At 38.1% G+C, this 25,783-nt stretch overlaps 1 non-coding gene across 1 annotated transcript; it reads right to left on the reverse strand.

The window, feature by feature from the left end:
- Window positions 1-5,632: 5,632 nt before the first annotated feature.
- LOC112712916 (small nucleolar RNA R71) lies at window positions 5,633-5,740 on the reverse strand. The gene has a single exon (XR_003157972.1). It is a non-coding gene; the product is annotated as a small nucleolar RNA R71 (small nucleolar RNA).
- Between the last annotated feature and the right edge of the window lie 20,043 nt (window positions 5,741-25,783).

Below are 25,783 nucleotides of genomic sequence, written 5' to 3' on the forward strand. Positions count from 1 at the left end.
ACTTTTATTTTTCTACACTCCACATTTTTGAGAATTCAATTTAGGTTTATGAAATTTCAAGTTCTCTACTACAATTTCTGCAATCTTCTACTTCAATTTCCTTTTCTGCAATTTCTACATTTTTGTTCTCATTGAGCTTGATTTTGATCTTTTGTTCTCATTGCTTCCTGCTCTCATTACTCCCAATTTACTTCCAGGCAATTTAATTCTTCTGCAATTGTTCTGCATTTTACAATTCATGTTGTGATATGAATTTTATACTTCCTGCAAGTTAAATTTTCAATTGCTTGTTCTTAAATTCCTTTCAGTTGCTTGATTTACTGCTTTCTTAAATTTATAGCATCCACTCCCCTTTACAATTGATGCAATTTACATTTCTTGTCATTTAAGATTCTGTCAATTTACTTTTCTTGCTCTTTAAGTTTTCTCCCCATTTACATTCTGCAGCTTTAAATTCACTGCAATTTCCTTTTTGTTGGCTACATTTAATTCAATTCACCAATGTTAGCTTGACTAAACTAATCACCCACTAAAGTTGCTTGATCCATCAATCCCTGTGAGATCGACCTCACTCTAAGTGAGTTATTACTACTTGATGTAACCCGGTACACTTGCCGGTGAGTTATGTGTATTGGAATTCATTTTCCAAAAATACACCGTCAAACACACACCAGTGGGCCCCAGAAGTGGATTTCTGCACTATCTGCACTTAGTTACTTATTTTCTATAATCCCTAGTAACTAGTTTAGTATAAATAGCACTTTTGACAGTTGTATTTCATCTTTGGATCATCTTTTGATCTTTTGATCACTTTAAGGGAGGCTGGCCATTCGGCCATGCCTAGACCTTTCTCTCTTATGTATTTTCCAACGGTGGAGTTTTTACACCTTATAGATTAAGGTGCGGAGCTCTGCTGTGTTTCATGAATTAATGCAAGTGCTATTATTTTTCTTTCAATTTACGCCTACTTCTTCTCCAAGATATACTCTCGTACTTATTTCAGTTAAGTCAGAATGAAGGGGTGACCTGTGACAATCACCCACTATCTTCGTTACTCGCTTATCCAAGATCCGCATTCCTGACAACCACAAACGGTCTACATGATGTTCAACGTAGACATTGGACGACAGCCAGAGTATAATCTCTTGGGTCTCTGATCCACGGATTTGACTTGCCTCACCTAACAATAGAGCATTCAAGTCCGTGAGGTTACAACCTTCGTGTTATAGGCTAGAACCAATTGGCAGCATTCTTGAGATCTGGAAAGTCTAAACCTTGTCTGTGGTATTCCGAGTAGGATCAGAGAAGGGATGACTATGACAAGCTTCAAACTCGCGAATGTTGGGCGCAGTGACAGTTTGCAAAAGTATAGAGAGATCCTATTCTGACACAAGTATGATTAGCCATGCAGAAATGTACCTGGACCATTTTCACTAAGAGGACGGATGGTAGCCATTGACAACGGTGATCCACCAACATACAGCTTGCCATGGAAGGGAGCACGCATGATTGGACGAAGACAATAGGTAAGCAGAGGTTCAAAATCAACAAAGTATCTCCAAATGCTTATTTGAAATTCCCACCAATGTATTACTGATGAGCGGATAATTTATACACTTTTTGCATTATTTCTAGGTACTTTTTAGTATGATTTAGTTAGTTTTAAGTATATAATTATTTGTTTTTATGGAAAATCACATTTCTGGACTTTACTATGAGTTTGTGTGTTTTTCTGTGATTTCAGGTATTTTCTGGCTGAAATTGAGAGACCTGAGCAAAAATCTGATTTAGAGGCTGAAAAAGGACTGCATATGCTGTTGGATTCTGACCTCCCTGCACTTGAAATAGATTTTATGGAGCTAAAAAAGCCCAATTGGCGCGATTTTAATTGCATTGGAAAGTAGACATCTTGGGCTTTCTAGCAATATATAATAGTTCATACTTTGACAGAGTTTTGATAATGCAAACTGGTATTTTAACGCCCGTTTTCTACTTTTTTCTGGCGTTAAACGCCAGAACTGGCATAAAAGCTGGAGTTAAACGCCCAAACTGGCACCAGAGCTGGTGTTTAATTCCAAGAAAAGCCTATGCAAATGAAAGTTTCAATGCTCAGCTCAAGCACACACCAAGTGGGCCCCATAAGTGGATTTCTGCATAATTTATTTCTGTAAACCCTAGGTTACTAGTTCATTATAAATAAGACCTTTTACTATTGTATTTTGACATCGTGAGATCTTTAGATGATTTTTGAGACTATCTTTGTATCACTGTTGATCTCTTGATCACGTTTAGGGGGCTGGCCATTTGGCCAGGCTTGGACCTTCATCACTTATGTATTTTCAACGGTGGAGTTTTTATACCTTATAGATTAAGGTGTGGAGCTCTGCTGGTCCTCATGAATTAATGCAATTACTTCTGTTTTCTATTCAATTCAAGCTTATTCTTGTTCTAAGATATTCATTCGTACTTCAACATGATGAATGTGATGATCAAGTGACACTCATCACCATTCTCACTTATGAATGCGTGCCTGACAACCACTTCCGTTCTACCTGAAAACAAGCTTGAATGTATATCTCTTGGACTCCTGGTCCACGACACATGGTTGCCTCTCCTGACAATAGAGCCTTCCATGCCGTGAGATTAGAGTATTCGTGGTATAAGCTAGAATCAATTGGCAGCATTCTTGAGATCCAAAAAGTCTAAACCTTATTTGTGGTATTTCGAGTAGGATCTGGGATGGGATGACTGTGATGAGCTTCAAACTTGCGAGTGCTGGGCGCAGTGACAGTGGGCAAAAGGATCATTGGATCTTATTCAAACACAAGTGAGAACCAACAGATGATTAGCCCTACGTAACCCGTAGTAGGACCATTTTCACTGAGAGGACAGACGGTAGCCATTGACAACGGTGATCCCCCAACATACAGCTTGCCATGGAAAGGAGTACGCATGACTGGATCAAAGCAGTAGGAAAGTAGGGATTCAAAAGGAACAAAGCATCTCCATACGCTTATCTAAAATTCCTACCAATGAATTACATAAGTATCTCTATCCTAGTTTATGTTTTATCTGTCTTTTAATTATCAACGCCTCATAACCATTTGAATCCGCCTGACTGAGATTTACAAGATGACCATAGCTTGCTTCAAGCTGACAATCTCCGTGGGATCGACCCTTACTCGCATAAGGTATTACTTGGACGACCCAGTGCACTTGCTGGTCAGCTACGCGGAGTTGTGAAGAAAGTGTGTGAGATCACGATTTTGCATACCAAGTTTTTGGCGCCGTTGCCGGGGATCGTTCGAGTTTGGACAACTGACGGTTCATCTTATCACTTAGATTAGGTATTTTTCTTTTTATTTTATTCTTCAAAATTTTTAAGAACAAATTCTAGAGTTTTAGACGATGCCTTTATCATCACAGGAGCTAGTTGATTCCCATCAATTTGGCTGTTGTTTGTAATGTCTTACTGAAGCTTGGCTAGCTATGTCTAATCTTTTTAGACTGAAGCTTTCGACTAACATTGCATGATTCCTGGAATTCTTATTAAAAATTTTGAGTTTCTTATTTCCTTTTTCAAAATAATTTTCAAAAAAAAAATACAAATTTTTTTATAAAATCATAAAATCAAAAATATTTTTTGTGTTTCCTGTTTGAGTCTAGTGTCAATGTTTAAGTTTGGTGTCAATTGCATGTCTTTATTCTTCTTGTATTTTTCGAAAATATGTTCTTGTATTATTCATTAATCTTCAAGTTGTTCTTGATGATTTTCTTTGTCTGATCTTTAAATTCTCTTGTTTTGTGTCTTTTGTTGTTTCTCATGTGCATTCTCAAATTGTTAGTGTCTCAAGTATGAAAATTTCTAAGTATGGTGTCTTGCATGCCTTTCTTTTCTTAAAAATTTTCAAAAATATGTTCTTGATGTTCATCATGATCTTCAAAGTGTTCTTGGTGTTCATCTTGATATTCAAAGTGTTCTTGCATGCATTCCTCGTTTTAATCTTAGTTTTTCATGTTTAATTTTATTCTGTTGTTTTTCTCTCTCATCATAAAAAATTCAAAATCATGTCTTTTCAAGTCAATAATACAGAGAATTAAAGATTCAAAACATACAGCAGAGGAATCATGAAGAAAAAGCTGGGCGTTCAAAACGCCCAGTAAGGAAGGATTTCTGGCGTTTAAATGATAGCCAGGGTACCTGGTTGGGCGTTTAACACCCAAGGAGGTAGCCAAGTGGGCGTTAAATGCCAGAATGGATACCATTCTAGGCGTTTAACGCCAGGATAACACCAGGGAGGTAATTTTGTTTTCAATTCAAATCTTTTTCAATTTTTCAAGTTTTAAAATTAATTTTTCAAAATCTTATCTTTTTCATATCCTCTCTTATCAATCGTATCTTTTTCAAAATCAAATCTTTTTCATTTTTATTTTAATATTTTTGAAAATCCTTGCTAACAATTAATGTTGTGATTCAAAAATTTCAAGTTTGTTACTTTCTTGTTAAGAAAGGTTCAATATTTGAATTTTAGAATCATATCTTTTAATTTCTTGTTAGTCAAGTCATCAATTTTAAAAATAAAATCTTTCTTAAATTGTTTTTCAATTATATCTTTTCAATCATATCTTTTTAAATCATATCTTTTTCTAATCACATCTTTTTAAATTCTAATTTCAAAATCTTTTTCTAACTTATCTTTTTCAAAACCTCCTAACTACTTTTTCACTTCTCATTTTCGAAAATCACCTTCTTCCTTTTTTTTCAAAAATTTTTTTAATTAACTAATTATTTTAAACTCTAATTTTATTCCTTTCTTAATTTTTGAATACTAACTAATTTTTAAAATAAAAACAAAAATAGTTTTCCTTTTTCTTTTATTCATTATTCGAATTTCTTCTCTTTCCCATCTCTTTCTATTTAATCACTAACACTTACCCTCCTTTAATAATTCGGACCCCCTCCCTCTCTATAAGTTCGAATCCTTCTCTCTATCTCATCCTTCTACTCCTCTTTTCCTCTGACACATCAAGGAATCTCTATACTGTGACATAGAGGATTCCACACTTTCTTTGTTTTTTTCTCTTTCATATGAGTAGGAATAAAGATAAAGGTATTCTTGTTGAAGCTGATCCTGAACCTGAAAGGACTTTAAAGAGGAAGCTAAGAGAAGTTAAATCACAAATTTCTGGAGAGGACCTGATAGAAATTTTTGAAAAAGAAGAAGACATGGCAACCAAAAATAATAACAACAATGCCAACAATGCAAGAAAGGTGCTTGGTGACTTTACTGCACCAACTCCTGACTTCTATGGGAGAAGCATCTCTATTCCTGCCATTGGAGCAAACAACTTTGAGCTTAAGCCTCAATTAGTTTCGATGCAACAGAATTGCAAGTTCCATGGACTTCCATTGGAAGATCCTCATCAGTTCTTGGTTGAATTTTTTCAAATTTGTGACACTGTTAAGACCAATGGAGATGATCCCGAGGTCTACAGACTTATGCTTTTCCTTTTTGCTGTAAGAGACAGAGCTAGTACATGGTTGAATTCACAACCTAGAGACAGTCTGAACTCTTGGGAAAAGCTGGTCAATGCCTTCTTAGCTAAATTCTTTCCACCTCAAAAGATGAGTAAGCTTAGAGTGGAAGTTCAAACCTTACAACAGAAGGAAGGTGAATCCCTCTATGAAGCTTGGGAAAGATACAAGCAATTGATCGGAAGGTGTCCTTCTAACATGCTTTCAGAATGGAGCATCATAGGTATCTTCTATGATGGTCTGTTTGAGTTATCCAAGATGTCATTGGACCATTCTATAGGCGGATCCATTCATCTGAAGAAAACGCCTGCAGAAGCCCAGGAACTCATTGAAATGGTTGTAAATAACCAGTTCATGTACACTTCTGAAAGAAATCCTGTGAATAATGGGACAACTCAGAAGAAAGGAGTTCTTGAGATTAATACTCTGAATGCCATATTGGTTCAGAACAAATTATTGACTCAGCAAGTCAATATGATTTCTTAAAATCTGACTGGATTGCAAGCTGCATCCAGCAGTAATAAAGAAGCATCTTCTGAAGAAGAAGCTTATGATCCTGAGAACCCTACAATGGAAGATGTGAATTACATGGGAGAACCCTATGAAAACAACTATAATCCTTCATGGAGAAATCATCCAAATCTCTCATGGAAGGACCAACAGAAGCCTCAACAAGGCTTCAACAACAATAATGGTAGAAGAAATAGGTTTAGGAATAGCAAGCCTTTTCCATCATATTCTCAGCAACAGACAGAGAACTCTGAGCATAGTCATTCTGGCTTAGCAACCATAGTCTCTGATCTATCTAAGAACACACTAAGTTTCATGAATGAAACAAGATCCTCCATTAGAAATTTGGAGGCACAAGTGGGTCAGCTGAGTAAAAAGGTTACTGAAACTCCTCCTAGCACTCTCCCAAGTAATACAGAAGAAAATCCCAAGAGAGAGTGCAAGGCCAAAACCATGACCAACATGACCGAACCTAGAAAGAGTGAGGAGGACGTGATTCTTAGTGAGAAAAACCTCATGGGATGTCCTCTAAACGAAAAGAAGTTCCCCTTTGAGGAACCAAGGGAATCTGAGGCTCATACAGAGACCATAGAGATTCCATTGAACCTACTTATGCCATTCATGAGCTCTGATTGGTATTCTTCCTCTGAAGAGGATGAAGATATTACTAAAGAGTAAGTTGCTAAGTACCTTAGAGCAATCATGAAGCTGAATGCCAAGTTATTTGGTAATGAGACTTGGGAGGATGAACCCCCTTGCTCACCAATGAACTGAATGACTTATTAGGTAGCCATTACCTCAGAAGAAACCGGATCCCGGAAAATTCTTAATACCTTGTACCATAGGCACCATGACCTTTGAGAAGGCTCTGTATGACTTGGGGTTAGGCATAAACCTCATACCACTCTCTGTAATGGAGAACTGGGAATTTTTGAGGTCCCAGCTACAAGAATCTCACTAGAGATGGCAGACAAATCCATGAAATAGGCTTATGGATTTGTAGAGGATGTCTTAGTGAAGGTTGAAGGCCTTTACATCCCTGTTGACTTCATAATCCTAGATACTGGGAAGGAGGAGGATGAATCCATCATCCTTGGAAGACCCTTCCTAGCCACAACAAGAGCTGTGATTGATGTGGACAGACGAGAGTTGGTCCTTCAATTGAATGAAGACTACCTGTGTGTTTAAGGCTCAAGGATCTCCCTCTGCAACCATAGATAGGAAGCATGAAAAGCTTCTCTCAATACAGAGTCAACCAAAGCCCCCACATTCAAACTCTAAGTTTGGTGTTGGGAGGCCCCAACCATGCTCTGAATATCAGTGAAGCTCCATGAGAGCTCACTGTCAAGCTATTGACATTAAAGAAGCGCTTATTGGGAGGCAACCCAATTTTTATTTATCTATGCTAAATTTCCATTTTCCATAGTTATTTTATGTTTTCTTTAGGTTGATGATTATTTGGAGTCACAAAAACAACTGAAAAAAACAAAGCAAATTCAAAAATAGCATTAAAAATAGCACACCCTAAAGGAGGAGCTTACTGGCATTTAAACACCAGTAAAGGTAGCAGAATGGGCGTTAAACACCCAGTCTGGCACCATTCTGGGCATTTAACGCCAGAAATGGGCACCTGATTGGCGTTTAAATGCCAGAAAGGGAAGAAAAACTGGCGTTTAACGCCAGAAATGGGCAGCAACCTAGCGTTTAACGCCAGGAATGGGCAGCAACCTGGTGTTTAACGCCAGGAATGGGCAGCAACCTGGCGTTTAACGTCAGGATTAGCACTCAGAGGGCGTTTACACACTAGAATGGTGCAGGGATGAGAAATTCTTGACACCTCAGGATCTGTGGACCCTATGATGTGTGGAAAACGATCCAACACAAAACTCACCGGCAAGTGTACCGGGTCACATCAAGTAATAAAACTCACGGGAGTGAGGTCGATCCCACAGGGATTGAAGGATTGAGCAATTTTAGTTTAGTGGTTGATTTAGTCAAGCGAATCAAGTATTGGTTGAGTGATTTTGTATCCAACAGTAAGTAAATAGCAGGAAATGTAAAGGGAGAGGGATGAATTGCAGAAATTAAAGAGAACTGAAAGTAAAGGTGCTGAATCTTAAAGAACAAGAAATTAAATGACTGAAACTTAAAGTGCAAGAAATGTAAATTGCAGTAACTTAAAGTGCAAGAAATATAAATTGCTTGAATGGAAAAAGGGAGTTGATGACTGGGATTCAGAATTTAAGCAAGGAAAATTAAATTGCAGCAATTATCAAAGCAAGAGATGATTTGAATTCGGTTAGATCTCAAACAGAAAGGGAATTTAAATTGCAGCAGGGGTTCACAGAAGAACCAAAAGGGGAAATGGGATCTCAGGACTCTAGAGACTAGATAGCAAAGTCTAGATCTCAATTGCCTTCCCAGATCCAAGTTCACAAAGCAATTAACAAGAAATTAAAGAAGAAGCAGTAAAGGAAATGTAATTGAACTCAATTATGCAGAAGAGAAATTAAAGAGATCTTGAATGGAGATTAAGACAGAAATTCCTCAATTCTTCACACCCAAGACTCAAACAAGAAAAGTAAAAAGTGCTCAAGCAAGAACGAGGAAGGAGAGAGATCAATTCTCCTCCCTAATTCTCTAAAATCTCAGTTCCTAGCTCTCAATGAAGTCTCAAAATGTAAAAGTTCAAAAATCAAAAGAAGGTTCCTAATTACATCAAACTATCTCCTATTTATACACTTTCTATTCTTGGATTTTGGAATTTGGATGGGCTTTTGATTTGGTGAAGAAATGAATTAAATTGGATTTTTAATCCAATTTTCAGCCCATGAAAAATTAGCTTCCAGGAGGCTGCCCTGCCCTTGTGGAGGGCAGAGCAGGAAATGGTGCATGCGGCCTCATGCGTGTGATGGGCGTTCAAGATGCTGCCCTGCCCTTGTGGAGGGCAGGGCAGAGTTGCCATGGTGCGCCAAGTGCTGCCCGTGCGTGCGTGCTGCTGGCCGAGTGCTCAAGTCCTGGCTGTGCCAAAATGCTGCGCCATGCATCAAGAAATGCTGCCCTGCCCTTGTGGAGGGCAGGGCAGTGTGCGTCATGGTGCGTTTGAAATATTTCGCGTGCCAAGTCTTGGACATCATCAGGGTAGCGCTCAAGTGGTGTAGCTTCCTTTCTTTCTTAGTGAAGCCTCCGTGTTCGAGACTGGCTGGGAGCATTTTGGCCAATTTTTGGCTTATTTTCCTTTGTCCCCCACTCCCCCTTGCTCATGAGTTCGAACCTTGTGGCAAGCATTGGTAAGCTTTTTCCTTGAATTTATTTCTTTGATGAGCCCGATATTGCTCTTGAAGAGGGCAGGGCAGAATTTCTTTGGAAGCTTGGTTCACTATGCTGCTCTCCTGGAGGGCAGTGTGCCCTTGTGGAGAGCAGTGTTTGCTTCCTCCTTCTATGTTGCACCACACTTCTCCTCCCATGGTCACACTTCTTAAGCCACGTTTTTCTTCTTTTCTTCATTTCTTCACCTACAAGAAACCAAAACAACCAATCAAAGTATCTCTAAACTCATAAGGTTTATAAATCATTAAAAATCAATTAATTTTAGCTCAAACCTCATGATTTAGCATCAATTTAATGGTGGTTGTTTGATTTAAAGAAGTTATGCATTTTCATTCCAAATTACTTACTTAGGATGCAAGAAAGTGTATAAAAACTAGTGAAACAAGTGAAATTAGCTTTAAAAAATGGGTATATGATGGCTTGTCATCACCCTACAGGATCTCCACCTACCTCAACTTACTCTCTCTCTTCTTCACACATTCCAGTAACACCCTTCCCCAAATACCCTTTACCAATCACCTCCATCTCTCTTCCCCACCACCTCTTTACCACTCACATCTACCCACTCTTCCCCAAAAACTCCACCTACCTCAACATTCAAATTCACATCCTTTCCTTCCCAAACCCAACCCCTAATACACCCCTACCCCTTCTCTACACTCCTATATAAACCCCTCATCCCTCCTTCATTTTCACACATCATAAACACTTCTTTTCTCCCTTGGTCTAACCATTCACACCTCTCTATCTCCTCCATTTTCTTCTTCTTTTCCTCCCTTCTTTATTCTTTTGCTCGAGGATGAGAAAACCTTTTAAGTCTGGTGTGGTAAAAGCATTGCTTTTTGTTTTTCCAAAACCATTTATGGCACCTAAGGCAGGAGAAACCTCTAGAAAGAGAAAAGGAAAGGCAAAAGCTTCCACCTCCGAGTCATGGGAGATGGAGAGATTCATCTCAAAGGTCCATCAAGATCACTTCTATGAAGTTGTGGCCAAGAAGAAGGTGATCCCTGAGGTCCCTTTCATGCTCAAGAAGAATGAGTATCCAAAGATCTGACATGAGATTCGAAGGAAAGTTTGGGAAGTTCTCACCAACCCCATTCAACAAGTCAAAATCTTAATGGTTCAAGAGTCCTATGCTAATGCATGGATCACTAAGAACCATGATCAAAGTGTGAACCCGAACCCAAAGAATTGGCTTACAATGTTTCGGGGGAAATACTTAGATTTCAGTCTAGAAAATGTAAGGTTAGCATTCAACTTGCCAATGATGCAAGGAGATGCATGCCCCTATACTAGAAGGGTCAACTATGATCAAAGGTTGGACTAAGTCCTCATCGACATATGTGTGGAAGGAGCTCAGTGGGAAAGAGATTCCAAAGGCAAGCCGGTTCAATTGAGAAGGCATGACCTTAAACCCGTGGCTAGAGGATGGTTGGAATTCATCCAACGCTCCATCATTCCTACTAGCAACCGATCTGAAGTGACTGTAGATTGGGCTATCATGATCCATAGCATCATGATTAGAGAGGAAGTAGAAGTTCATGAGGTCATATCTCTAGAATTCTACAAAGTGGCTGACAAAACCTCGATCTTGGCAAGGTTAGTCTTTCCTCATCTCATGTGTCACCTATGCAATTTAGCTGGAGTTGTCATAGGAGAAGACATCCTCATTGAAGAGGACAAGCCCATCACTAAAAAGAGGATGGAGCAAATAAGAGAGCCCACTCTTGGACCTCAACAAGAGCATGAGGAAGTCCCTCATCAAGAAATCCCTAAGATGCCTCAAGGGATGCATTTTCCACCACACAACTATTGGGAGCAACTCAACACCTCTTTGGAAGATTTGAGTTCAAATATGGAGCAACTAAGGATGGAGCACCAAGAGCACTCCATTATTCTCCATGAAATTAGAGAGGATCAAATAGCCATGAGGGAAGAGCAACAAAGGCAAGGAAGAGACATAGAGGAGCTCAAGTGTTCCATTGGATCTTCAAGAGGAAGAACTAGCCGCCATCACTAAGGTAGACCCGTTCTTTGATTTCCTTGTTCTTATCTTTCTGTTTTTCGATTTTGATGCTTTATGTTTATCTATGTTTGTATCTTTATTACATGATTATTAATGTCCAGCGTATATGCCTTGAAGCTATGAATGTCCCATAAATCCTTCACCTTTCTTAAATGAAAAATTTTCCTAATTACAAAAGAACAAGAAGTACATGGATTTCGACTTTTATCTTGAAATTAGTCTAATTATTTTGATGTGGTGGCAATACTTTTTGCTTTCTGAATGAATGCTTGAACAGTGCATATTTTTTATAGTGAAGTTTATGAATGTTTAAATTGTTGGCTCTTGAAGCAAGAAAAAGCTGTGAAAAACACAAGGCTTGCGAAAAAAAAGGGCGAAAAATAAAGAAAAAGAAAAAGAAAGAAAAAGCAAGCAGAAAAAGCCAATAGCCCTTTAAACCAAAAGGCAAGGGTAAAAGGGATCCAAGGCTTTGAGCATTAATGGATAGGAGGGCCCAAAGGAATAAAGTCCTAGTCTAACTAGCTAAATCAAATTGTCCCTAACCATGTGCTTATGTCATGAAGGTCCAAGTGAAAAGCTTGAGACTAAGTGGTTAAAGTCATGATCCAAAGCAAAAGAGTGTGCTTAAGAACTCTGGACACCTCTAACTGGGGACTCTAGCAAAGCTGAGTCACAATCTAAAAAGGTTCACCCAGTTATGTATCTGTGGCATTTATGTATCCGATGGTAATACTGGAAAACAAAGTGCTTAGGGTTACGGCCAAGACTCATAAAGTAGTTGTGTTCAAGAATCAACATACTGAACTAGGAGAATCAATAACACTATCTTAATTCTATATTCCTAGAGATGCCAATCATTCTGAACTTCGAAGGATAAAGTGAGATGTCAAAACTGTTCAGAAGCAAAAAGCTACTAGTCCCGCTCATCTAATTAGAGCTAAGCTTCATTGATATTTTGGAATTCATTATATATTCTCTTCTTTTTATTCTATTTTGTTTTTAGTTGCTTGGGGACAAGCAACAATTTAAGTTTGGTGTTGTAATAAGCAGATAATTTATACATTTTTTGCATTGTTTTTAGGTAGTTTTTAGTATGATTTAGTTAGTTTTTAGTATATAATTATTAGTTTTTATGCAAAAATCACATTTCTAGACTTTACTATGAGTTTGTGTCTTTTTCTGTGATTTTAGGTATTTTCTGGCTAAAATTGAGGGACTTGAGCAAAAATCTTATTTAGAGGCTAAAAAAAGACTGCAGATGTTGTTGGATTCTCAGCTTCCTGTACTCGAAATGGATTTTCTAGAGATATAGAAGCCCAATTGGCACGCTTTCAATTGCATTGGAAATTAGACATCTTGGGCTTTCCAGCAATATATAATAGTCCATACTTTGCCTGAGTTTTGATAATGCAAAAACGCCAGTTTTCCACCCATTTCTCGCGTTAAACGCCAGAACTGGCATAAAAGCTGGAGTAAATGCCCAAACTGGCACCAGAGCTGGTGTTTAACTCCGAGAAAAGCCTATGCACGTGAAAGCTTCAATGCTCAGCCCAAGCACACACCAAGTGTGCCCCGGAAGTGGATTTCTACATCATTTACTTATTTTTGTAAACCCTAGGTTACTAGTTCTTTATAAATAGGACCTTTTACTATTGTATTTTGAAATCTTGAGATCTTTAGATCATTTTGAGACTATCTTTATATCACTGTTGATCTCTTGATCACGTTTAGGAGGCTGGCCATTCGGCCATACATGGACCTTCATCACTTATGTATTTTCAACGCTGGAGTTTCTACACCTCATAGATTAAGGTGTGGAGCTCTGCTATTCCTCTTGAATTAATTCAATTACTACTGTTTTCTATTCAATTCAAGCTTATTCTTGTTCTAAGATATTCATTCATACTTCAACATGATGAATATGGTGATTAAGTGACACTCATCACCATTCTTATGTGGTGATCAAGTGACATTCATCACCATTCTTACTTATAAACGCGTGCCTGACAACCACTTCTGTTCTACCTGAAAACAAGCTTGAATGTATATCTCTTGGCCTCTTGGTCCAGGACGCAAGGTTGCCTCTCCTGACAACAGAGCCTTCCATTCTGTGAGATCAGATTCTTCTTGGTATAAGCTAGAATCAATTGGCAGCATTCTTGAGATTTGGAAAGTCTAAACATTACCTGTGGTATTCTGAGTAGGATCTGGGATGGGATGACTGTGACGAACTTTAAACTCGTGAGTGGTAGGCGTAGTGACAGTGCGCAAAAGGATCATTGGATCTTACTCCAACACAAGTGAGAACCGACAGATGATTAGCCCTACGTAACCCGTAGCCGGACCATTTTCATTGAGAGGACGGACGGTAGCCATTGACAACGGTGATCCCCGACATACAGCTTGCCATGGAAAGGAGTACACATGACTGGATGATAACAGTAGGAAAGCAGGGATTCAAAAGGAACAAAGCATCTTCATACGCTTATCTGAAATTCCTACCAACGAATTACATAAGTATCTCTATCCTATTTTATGTTTTATCTGTCTTTTAATTATCAACACCCCATAACCATTTGAATTCACCTGACTGAGATTTACAAGATGACCATAGCTTGCTTCAAGCTAACAATCTTTGTGGGATCGACCCTTACTCACGTAAGGTATTACTTGGATGACCCAGTGCACTTGCTGGTCAGCTACGCCGAGTTGTGAAGAAAGTGTGTGAGATCACGATTTCGCGTACCAATTACATAAGTATCTTTATTGTATTTTACATTTTATTTATCTTTTAATTATCAAAACCTCATAACCATTTGAATCCGCCTGACTAAGATTTACAGGATAACCATAGCTTGCTTCAAGCCGACAATCTCTGTGGGATCGACCCTTACTCGCTTAAGGTTTTATTACTTGGACAACCCAGTGCACTTGCTGGTTAGTTGTGCGGAGTTACAAAAGCGTAAGGTTCAATCTTTGAATTCTAGAATCATATCTTTTAGTTTCTTGTTAGTCAAGTCATCAACTTTAATTTTAAAAATTAAATCTTTTTAATTTCTTTTTCAATTCTTTTTCAAAATAAATTTCAATCATATCTTTTTAAAATTTTAATTTCAAAATCTTTTTCTAACTTCTTATTTTTTCAAAATTATTTTCAAATCTTTTTCAAGTAATTACTATTTCTTATCTTTTTTAAAAAACCACCTAACCACTTTTCCACTTTCAATTTTCGAAAATCACTAACCACTTTTTCAAAAATCTTTTTAATTAACTAATTATTTTAGTTTTAATTTTCGAATACTCTCTCTCTCATCTCTTTCTATTTATTTGCGAACACTCCTCTTCTACTTATAATTTGAACCCTCTCTCTCCCTCTGTGTTCGAATTCTTCTTATTCTCTCTCTACCTCATTCCTCTATTCTTCTTTTCTTCTGACACCTCAAGGAATCTCTATACTATGACATAGAGGATTCCACTACTCCCTTTGTTCTCTTCTTTTTTGTATGAGCGGAAATAGGGATAAAAACATTCTTGTTGAAGCCGATCCTAAACCTGAAAGGACTCTGAAGAGGAAGCTAAGAGAAGCAAAAGCACAACACTCTGGAGAGGACCTTACAGAAAATTTTGAAAAAGAAGTAGACATGGCAGCCGAACCCAACAACAATGCTAGAGATGCAAGGAAGATTCTTGGTGATTATACTGCCCCAACGTCCAACTTTTATGGAAGAAGCATCTCAATTCCTGCCATTGGAGCAAACATCTTTGAGCTTAAGCCTCAATTAGTTTCTCTAATGCAGTAGAATTGCAAGTTTCATGAACCTCTATTGGAAGATCCTCATCAGTTCTTAGCTGAATTCTTGCATATCTGTGATACTGTTAAGAGCAATGGGGTTGATTCTGAGGTCTACAGAGCTAGGATATGGTTGGACTCACAACCTAGAGAAAGCCTGAACTCTTGGGACAAGTTGGTCAATGTTTTCTTGACCAAATTCTTTCCACCTCAAAAGATGAGCAAGCTTAGAGTGGAAGCCCAAACCTTCAAACAGAAAGAAGGTGAATCTCTCTATGAAGCTTGGGAAAGATACAAGTAATTAACCAAAAGGTGTCCTTCTGACATGCTTCCAGAATGGAGCATCATATGTATAGTCTATGATGGTCTGTCTGAATTGTCCAAGATATCATTGGACCATTCTACTGGTGGATCTCTTCATCTAAAAACACCTGCAGAACCCCAGGAACTCATTGAGATGGTTACAAATAACCAGTTCATGTACACTTCTGAAAGAAATCCTATAAACAATGGGACAACTCAGAAGAAAGGAGTTCTTGAGATTGATACTCTGAATGCCATATTGGCTCAGAAAAAAATATTGACTCATCAAGTCAATATGATTTCTCAGAATCTGACTGGATTGCAAGCTGCATCCGGCAGTACTAAAGAAGCTTCCTCTGAAGGAGAAGCTTATGACCCTAAGAATCCTGCAATGGAAGAGGTAAATTACATGGAAAAATCCTATGGAAACACCTATAATTCTTCATGGAGAAATCATCCAAATTTCTCATTGAAGGATCAACAGAAGCCTCAACAAGGCTTCAATAATAATAATGGTGGGAGAAATAAGTTTGGCAATAGCAAGTCTTTTCCATCATCTTCTCAGCAACAGATAGAGAATTCTGAGCAGAGCCCCTCTGGGTTAGCAAACACAGTCTCTGATCTATCTAAGGCCACTCTCAGTTTCATGACTGAGACAAGGTCCTCCATAAAAAATTTGGAAGTATAAGTGGGTCAGCTGAGCAAAAGAGTTACTGAAACTCCTCATAGTACTCTCCCAGGCACTACAGAAGTGAATCCAAAGAAAGAGTGCAAGGCCATCAAGATAACCAGAATGGCCGAACCTACAGAGGAGGAAGAGGCAGTGATCTCTAGTGAGAAAGACCTCATTGGACGTCCACTGACCACTAAGAAGTTCGTTAATGGGGAACCAAAGGAATCTGAGGCTCATACAGAGGCTATAGAGATTCCACTGAACTTACTATTGCCATTCATGAGCTCTGAAGAGTATTCTTCCTCTGAAGAGGATGAAGATATTATTGAAGAGCAAGTTGCTCGGTATCTAGGAGCAATCATGAAGCTAAATGCCAAGTTATTTGGTAATGAGACTTGGGAGGATGAACCTCCATTTCTCATCAATGAACTAAATGCATTGGTTCAGTTCTTAATACCTTGTACTATGGGCACCATGAACTTTGAGAAGGCTCTGTGTGACCTGGGGTCAGGTATAAACCTTATGCCACTCTCTGTAATGGAGAAACTAGGAACCTTTGAGGCACAAGCTGCAATAATCTCACTAGAGATGGCAGATAAATCAATGAAAAAGGCTTATGGACTTGTAGAAGATGTCTTAGTGAAGGTTGAAGGCTTCTACATCCCTGCTGACTTCATAATCCTAGACACTGGGAAGGAGGAGGATGAATCCATCATCCTTGGAAGACCCTTCCTAGCCACAGCAAGGGCTATGATTGATGTGGACAGAGGAGAGCTAGTCTTTCAATTGAATGAGGACTACCTTGTGTTTAAGGCTCAATGATCTTCTTCTGTAAACATAGAGAAGAAACATGAAAAGCTTCATCCTATTCTCTCCATACAGAGTCAAGCAGAGCCCCCACATTCAAACCCTAAGTTTGGTGTTGGGAGGCCACAATCATGCTCTAAGCACCTGTGAAGCTTTGTAAGAGCTTCCTGTCAAGCTATTGACATTAAAGAAGCACTTATTGGGAGGCAATCCAATCTTATTTATCTATATTAATTACTTTTTCATTTTATTTTCCACTGTTAGTCTATGTTTTCTTTAGGTTGATGATCATGTAGAGTCACAAAAACAGCTGCAAAATTAAAGTGAAATAAAAAGCACACCTTGGAGGACGAGCTTACTGGCATTCAAACACCAGTAAGGATTGCAAAATGGGCGTTTAACGCCTAAAATGGCAGCATTCTGGGTGTTAAATGCCAGAATTGGCAGCCAGATTTGCATTTAACACCAGAGAAGGGTGTCTGGTGTCTGGCTGGCGTTAAACGCCAGTAAGGGTAGCAGAATGGGCGTTTAATGCCCAGTCTGGCAGCATTTTGGGCGTTAAACGCCAGAATTGGCTGCCAGACTGGCGTTTAATGCCAGAGAGGAGCGTCAGCTTGGCATTTAATGCCAAAAATGGCACACAGAGGGTGTTTAAACGCTAAAAAGTGCAGGGATGTGAAATCCTTGACACCTCAGGATCTGTGGACCCTACAGGATCCCCACCTACCCTAACTCACTCTCTATCCTCTTCACACCTTTCCATAACACTCTTCCCCAAACACCATTCACCTATCAAATCCTACTCTCTTCCTCATAATCTCTATACCACTCACATCCATCCACTCTTCCCCAAAACCCCCTCATAAAACCCCACCTACCTCACCATTCAAATTCAAAACATTTTGCTCCAAACCCACATCTTTCCACACGGAGTCCCTCCATCCTTAACCCTATAAATACCCCTCCTTACCACCCTCAGTTTCACACATCACAAACACTTCTTCCCCCTTTAGCCGAACCACTAATACACCTCCATCTCCTCTATTTTTTCTTCTTCCACTCCCTTCTTTCTTCTTTTACACGAGGACGAGAAAACCTTTTAAGTTTGGTGTGGAAAAAAGCTCTGCTTTTTAATTTTTCATAACCATTAATGGCACCTAAGGCCGGAGAAACCTCTAGAAAGAGGAAAGAAAAGGCAATTACTTTCACCTCTGAGTCATGGGAGATGGAAAGATTCATCTCAAAGGTCCATCAAGACCACTTCCATGAAGTTGTGGCCAAGAAAAAGGTGATTCCCGATGTTCCCTTCATGCTCAAAAAGAGTGAATATCCGGAGATCCGACGTGAGGTTCGGAGAGGAGGTTGGGAAGCTCTCACCAACCACATCCAATAAGTTGGAATCTTAATGGTTCAAGAGTTCTATGCTAATGCATGGATCACTAAGAACCATGATCAAAGTATAAACCCAAACCCAAAGAATTGGCTCACAATGGTTCGGGGGAGATACTTGGATTTCAGTCCGGAAACTGTGAGGTTGGCATTCAACTTGCCAATAATGAGAGGAGATTTTCACCCTTTCACTAAAAGAGTCAACTTTGATCAAAGGTTGGACCAAGTCCTCATGGACATCTGTGTGGAAGGAGCCCAATAGAAGAGAGACTCCAAAGGCAAGCCGGTTCAACTAAGAAGGCCTGACCTCAAACCCGTGGCTCGAGGATGGTTGGCGTTCATCCAACGCTCCATCATTCCTACTAGCAACCGGTCTGAAGTAATTGTGGATTGGGCTATCATGATCCATAGTATCATGATTGGAGAGGAAGTGGAAGTTCACGAGATCATACATCTAGAACTATACAAGGTGGCTGACAAGTATTCCACTTTGGCAAGGTTAGCCTTTCCTCATCTCATCTGTCACCTATGCAATTCAGCTGGAATTGTCATAGAGGAAGACATCCTCATTGAAGAGGATAAGCCCATCACTAAAAAAAGGATGGATCAAATAAGAGAGCCTACTCATGGACCTCAACAAGAGCATGAGGAAATCCCTCATCAAGAAATCCCTAAAATGCCTCAAGGGATGCATTTTCCTCCACACAATTATTGGGAGGAACTCAACACCTCTTTAGGGGATTTGAGTTCCAATATAGAGCAACTAAGGATGGAGCACGATGAGCACTCCATTATCCTCCATGAAATTAGAGAGGACCAAAGAGCCATGAGGGAGGAGCAACAAAAGCAAAGAAGAGATATTGAGGAGCTCAAGCACTCCATAGGATCTTCAAGAGGAAGAACTAGCCGCCGTTACTAAGGTGGACCCATTCTTTAATTTCCTTGTTCTTATTTTTCTATTTTTCAGTTTTTATGCTTTATGTTCTGTCTATGTTTGTGTCTTTATTACTTGATCATTAGTGTTTAGAGTCTATGTCTTAAAGCTATAAATGTTCCATGAATCCTTCACATTTCTTAAATGAAAAATGCTTCTATTTGCAAAAGAACAAGAAGTACATGAATTTCAAAATTTATCTTGAAAATAGTTTAATTATTTTGATGTGGTGGCAATACTTTTTGTTTTCGAAATGAATGCTTGAACAGTGCATATTTTTTATAGTGAAGTTTATGAATGTTAAAATTGTTGGCTCTTGAAAGAATAATGAAAAAAAGAGAAATGTTATTGATAATCTGAAAAATCATAAAATTGATTCTTGAAGCAAGAAAAAGTAGTGAAAAACACAAGGCTTACGAAAAAAAAGGGGCAAAAAATAAAGAAAAAAAAAAGCAAGCAGAAAAAGCCAATAGCTCTTTAAACCCAAAGGCATGAGCAAAAAGCCAGTAACCTTAACCATGTGCTTGTGTCATGAAGGTCCAAGTGAAAAACTTGGGACTGAGTGGTTAAAGTCGTGATCCAAAGCAAAAAGAGTGTGCTTAAGAACTCTGGGCACCTCTAACTGGGGACTCTAGCAAAGCTGAGTCACAATCTAAAAAGGTTCACCCAGTTATGTGTCTGTGGCATTTATGTATCCGGTGATAATATTGGAAAACAAGATGCTTAGGGTCACGGCCAAGACTCATAAACTATTTGTGTTCAAGAATCAACATACTAAACTAGGAGAATAAATAACACTATCTAAATTCTGAGTTTCTATGGATGCCAATCATTCTGAACTTCAAAGGATAAAGTGAGATGCCAAAACTATTCAGAAGTAAAAAGCTACTAGTCCCGCTCATCTAATTAGAACTAAGCTTCATTGATATTTTGAAATTTATTGTATATTCACTTCTTTTTATCCTATTTTGTTTTTGGTTGCTTGGGGACAAGCAACAATTTAAGTTTGGTGTTGTGATGAGCAGATAATTTATACGTTTTTTGGCATTGTTTTTACATAGCTTTTAGTATGTTTTAGTTACTTTTTTCTATATTTTTATTAGTTTTTATGCAACACTCACATTTCTGGACTTTACTATGAGTTTGTGTGTTTTTCTATAATTTCAAGTATTTTCTGGGTTAAATTGAGGGACCTGAGCAAAAGTCCGATTCAGAGGCTGAAAAAGGACTGCAGATGCTGTTGGATTCTGACCCTCCTGAACTCGAAGTGGATTTTCTGAAGCTATAGAAGCCCAATTTGTGCGCTCTCAAATGCATTGGAAAGTAGACATCTTGGACTTTCCAGAAATTAATAATACTTTATACTTTGCCTGAGATTTGACGGCCGAAACTGGCGTCCAAATGCCCAACAGAGAACCTTTTCTGGCGTAAAACGCCAGAACTGGAACCAGAACTGGAGCTAAATGCCCAAACTGGCATCCAAGCTGGTGTTTAACTCCGAAAACGGTCTATGCACATGAAAGCTTCAAAGCTCAACCTAAACACACACCAAGTGGACCCTGGAAGTGAATTTCTGCACTATCTGCACATAGTTACTTATTTTTTGTAATCCCTAGTAACTAGTTTAGTATAAATAGCACTTTTGACTATTGTATTTCATCTTTGGATCATCTTTTGATCTTTTGATCACTTTAAGAGAGGCTGGCCATTCGTACATGCCTAGCCCTTTCTCTCTTATGTGTTTTCCAACAGTGGAGTTTCTACACCTCATAGATTAATGTGCGGAGCTCTGCTGTTCTTCATGAATTAATGCAAGTACTATTATTTTTCTTTCAATTCATGCCTACTTCTTCTCCAAGATATACTCTCGTACTTAATTCAGTTAAGTCAGAATGAAGGGATGACCTGTGACAATCGCCCACTATCTTCGTTACTCGCTTAGCCAAGATCCGCGTGCCTGACAACCACAAGCGGTCTACATGATGTTCAACGTAGTCATTGGACAATAGCCGGAGTATAATCTCTTGGGTCTCTGATCCACGGATTTGACTTGCCTCTCCTAACAACAGATCATTCGAGTTTGTGAGGTTAGAACCTTCGTGGTATAGGCTAGAACCAATTGGCAGCATTCCTGAGATTCGGAAAATCTAAACCTTGTCTGTGGTATTCCGAGTAGGATCGGGGAAGGGATGACTGTGACGAGCTTTAAACTCCCGAATGTTGGGCGCAGTGACAGTGTGCAAAAGGATAGAGAGATCCTATTCCGACACAAGTGAGAACCGACAGATGATTAGCCGTGCGGAAACGTACTTGGACCATTTTCACTAAGAGGAGGGATGGTAGCTATTGACAACGGTGATCCACCAACATATAGCTTGCCATGGAAGAGAGCACACATAATTGGATGAAGACAATAGGAAAGCAGAGGTTCAGAAGCAACAAAGAATCTCCAAACGCTTATCTGAAATTCCCACCAATGGATTACATAAGTATCTTTATTGTATTTTACGTTTTATTTATCTTTTAATTATCAAATCCTAATAACCATTTGAATCCGCATGACTAAGATTTACAGGATAACCATAGCTTGCTTTAAGCTGACTATCTCTGTGGGATCGACCCTTACTCGCATAAGGTTTTATTACTTGGATGACCCAGTGCACTTGCTGGTTAGTTGTGCGGAGTTGCAAAAGTGTGATTGCAATTTCCTGCACCAAGCATGCTTAAGGTTTGGATGACATGTGGTGGGGGTACGTGTCATTTATTTAAGTTGTTGAGTCAGTGATTCAAGTTATAAATATCCTAAACGGATATTTATGAAAACTGGATATATTAAAATACAAGTAAAAATATATATGGGTTACTAATATAAATAACATTAGCAACATAACGATAAAAGATATATGGTGAAGCATTAGCAAAGCTATGTTCACCAAAAAGTACCGATATTTTCTCACATCAGCGGATATCGAGCTCGATAATAATATTATTAACTAAACTCTATTATTTTTTTAATATAAAAATATCAATTACTAAAATTAATATATATATATATATAATTTTCATTACTTATAAATTACTAAAATTATAGTATTTGTTATATAAAATATTTTATCATAACAAAAATATATAAGAATATGAATTTAATTCAATTCAAATAGTTATAAATTAATTTAATTACTTTTAATAAAATAATTTCTAAAAATAAGGAACTCCAATTTATAAAATAAATTATATCCTATTTATATTTATATTTTTTAAAATTGAGGATCGTTACAATGAGCATATTAAATATATAGTACTCTAATTAGTTAAAAAACATATTAATTATATTAATAAACAAATTCTCTGCGAATTCTCAATCTCATCAAACATTTCACAACCCACTAACAGGCACAAGTCTAAAATCAACAAAACTCCTTCGCAAGAATCAAGCTCCTCAACATCTTGTGACGTCACATACTTACAAACTCCACATTCCATGTCCACACAATGTATCCTAAAGAACTAATATATTGCTTGCTATATCTAACGATCGAACGTGTCACCAAAACAAGTCTCAAGTCACTTAAAAGGATACAAGACCTCAGAGAAAGGACAAGCAACAAGGATAATGTTCACAAAGATTTCTACGTTTCTCTTTGATGCATCAACAAGTCCAAAGTTACATCAGAGAATACATGAGCCAAGAAAAGGAGTTTAAACAGCACAAGGTAGATATCCAAGGAATCGCACGTTACTCTAAAACAAGCTTGAGTTACCTAAAAGGATATCAAACTTAGGAAGAGAAGAACAAAATTTATGGATGGGGTTCAAAGGAATTCAAGAGAATGTTTAAGAACATAATTAGGCAAGGAATAATTCAGAATGTAAGGTTCGAAACAAGAACTTCAAAAGAACTAAATTCAATCAGAATGAAATATACATAAGATGCAAGATATAAAGCAAAAGAACCAAACCGCATCTTAAGAAAAGCAGATATCTCAAGGAATTCAAGTAAACATATGCAGTGAAGATCAAATGAAAATAGCATATGAACAAGGAACAAGATTAGGGAATAATTAGTTCACGTTCCAAAAAAGAAACCCCAAACAAAACTTTGAGATAAACCATGGAAGGACAAGATACGTGACCGAGCAACCCCAAGACGCAACTTCTAACGTTCCCAAAACCCATAATTTGCATCACCTATTAATTTTATTTCGTCTATGACAATTTATTAGTGTTTCAGTGTGTACAAATCATCAGTATTAAGTTGGCCAGATCTAATACCATGACAGATGCAACGGTCGACTAATAGCATTAATCAATAGACAATCATGCATTTGAAACTCAAACTCTTGTCATTGGGACAAGTCCTACTGCATGACAGACACCCAGAGTATGCAGTAAAGCATAGTCAGTCCATTTCCAAGGCTCTAACAGGAAGGAACTGCTCGGATACCATAATATAACACCCTAACTTTTAGCACCTTATGATCGTACTAAAAGTAGGAGCACTACTAACCTCTATTCCTTTAATTATATACTATGTTTTTTTACTATTGAGCCTTCGCAAATATGAACCACAAGAAAATGAAGATTCTTTACTTTTAATTACTTAATCACAAAGATATATATATTCACATAGCATTATATACATAGATTTATTTCAAGATTTTCAAAAAACAAGTCCTATCCCCTCTAAAAACCAAAAGAATAAACAACAAGGAGAAAATAAAATCTAACAACTCAACTTGTAAACATAATCTTCTATACTCTTGTAGCTCCGCACTAAACCTTCGCACTTGAAGCTGAAAAGGGTGGAAATAGGGGGTAAGAACTGTGGAGTTCTTAGTAGGGTCGGGGTGTATAGTTATACTCATTTTATTGCCATAGCCAACAGCAATGGACAATAGAATACATTTAGACTTAACAAACAAAGGACACAGAAATCAAGAAATCATATAGCACACCCATAATCACAAGAAACATATTCACAAACAAATATGCGCAAACAGGTATGATGCATGTCTATCCCTAGTGCAGGTAATGAGCTTGTCCGTCAGTTTCGACCCGCTCCCGACATAACTCAGCAACCTTTGTCTGAGTTTGGTTTCCAATGTCATAACCTCTGTAAGCAACTTCTGTCTTATAGGTGCGACTCTCTTGAGTCGATGTATGAAAACATAACCTCTGTAAGTAACCTTTGTCTTACAGGTGAGGAACTCTCTAGCTAATGTATGTATCGATAACCTTTGTAAGCAACCTCTGTCTCACAGGTGCGACCATCTGATATAAAAGATTTTATACCGATTCGAGATTTCACACAAATAATTCCGTTGATAGTATAGTCCAAACCGATAGTCGATCCTCAAATCAAATTTTAATTTTTTGGTTGTCACAAGTACAAACCCTAATAAGAATTAACCGAAGTATTTAAACATCGAGTCGTCTCACAAGGAATTGCAATGAAGTGATCAATTATTGGCTATGAAGGAATAAGGGAGGTTTGATTTGGTGAAAGGGCAAGAAAAAAATGACAAGAAAAGTAACTTAAGTAACAAAAGAAAGCAAGTAATAAAGAGAGACATTCATGGCAAGGATCGATAATCTAGGCTTTCTATCATAGTCACTAATAATAACAATAATTAACAAGAGCTAATCCTACTTCGTCATCTCCAACATCGGAAGAAAGTCAAACAGGACTAGTTAATCTCAATCCAAAAGTCCTAATCAACCTACTAATTGAATTAGCAAGAGATTAGAGTCAATGGAAACAATATTAACTAATCACTCTAGATCACCAATATGAGTTGGGTATTCATGACTCAAGATCACCTAATTTCTCTTTCCAAGCCAAGAATGCTCAGAAAGCTACTCTAACATCCAACCAAGCATTTTGTCAAACACTTGGAAGGCATAAAAGGAAAGCATAATAAATTGCAAGGAAAGATAAAATCTAACAACTACCAATTGCAAGGAAACAATAATAACAAATCAAATCAACAATAAAAGAACTTCCAACATCAATTGCATTAAAGGAGATCCAAATCCAACATGAGCAATCATAACATAAAAGGAGACATAAAAAGAAAATTAACACTACAAACTATGAGAATGAAAGTGTAGAAATAAGAGATTGTAAAGAAAATAAGATGAAAACAAGAATTGAACCCTAGAACCCTACTTCTAGAGAGAAGAAGGAGCTTCTCTCTCTAGAAAACTAACCTACATAATGCTATCCTAAAACTAATTGCTCCCCCATTTGTCTAAACTTGAATTTTGCACGAAATAGCCTTAGGAATGAGTTGGATTTGGGCCTGGGCAGCTCAGAAACCGCCCCCAGCATTTTCACTTTAATGAGGTCACATGCGAGCTATAACGCGTACACGTGACGCGTACGCATAGGCCTGGGCAGCTCAGAAACCGCCCCCAGCATTTTCACTTTATTGAGGTCACATGCGAGCTATGACGCGTACACGTGACGCGTACACGTGACGCGT

The sequence above is a fragment of the Arachis hypogaea genome, chromosome 1 (assembly GCF_003086295.3).
Source record: "Arachis hypogaea cultivar Tifrunner chromosome 1, arahy.Tifrunner.gnm2.J5K5, whole genome shotgun sequence".
Taxonomy (NCBI): domain Eukaryota; kingdom Viridiplantae; phylum Streptophyta; class Magnoliopsida; order Fabales; family Fabaceae; genus Arachis; species Arachis hypogaea.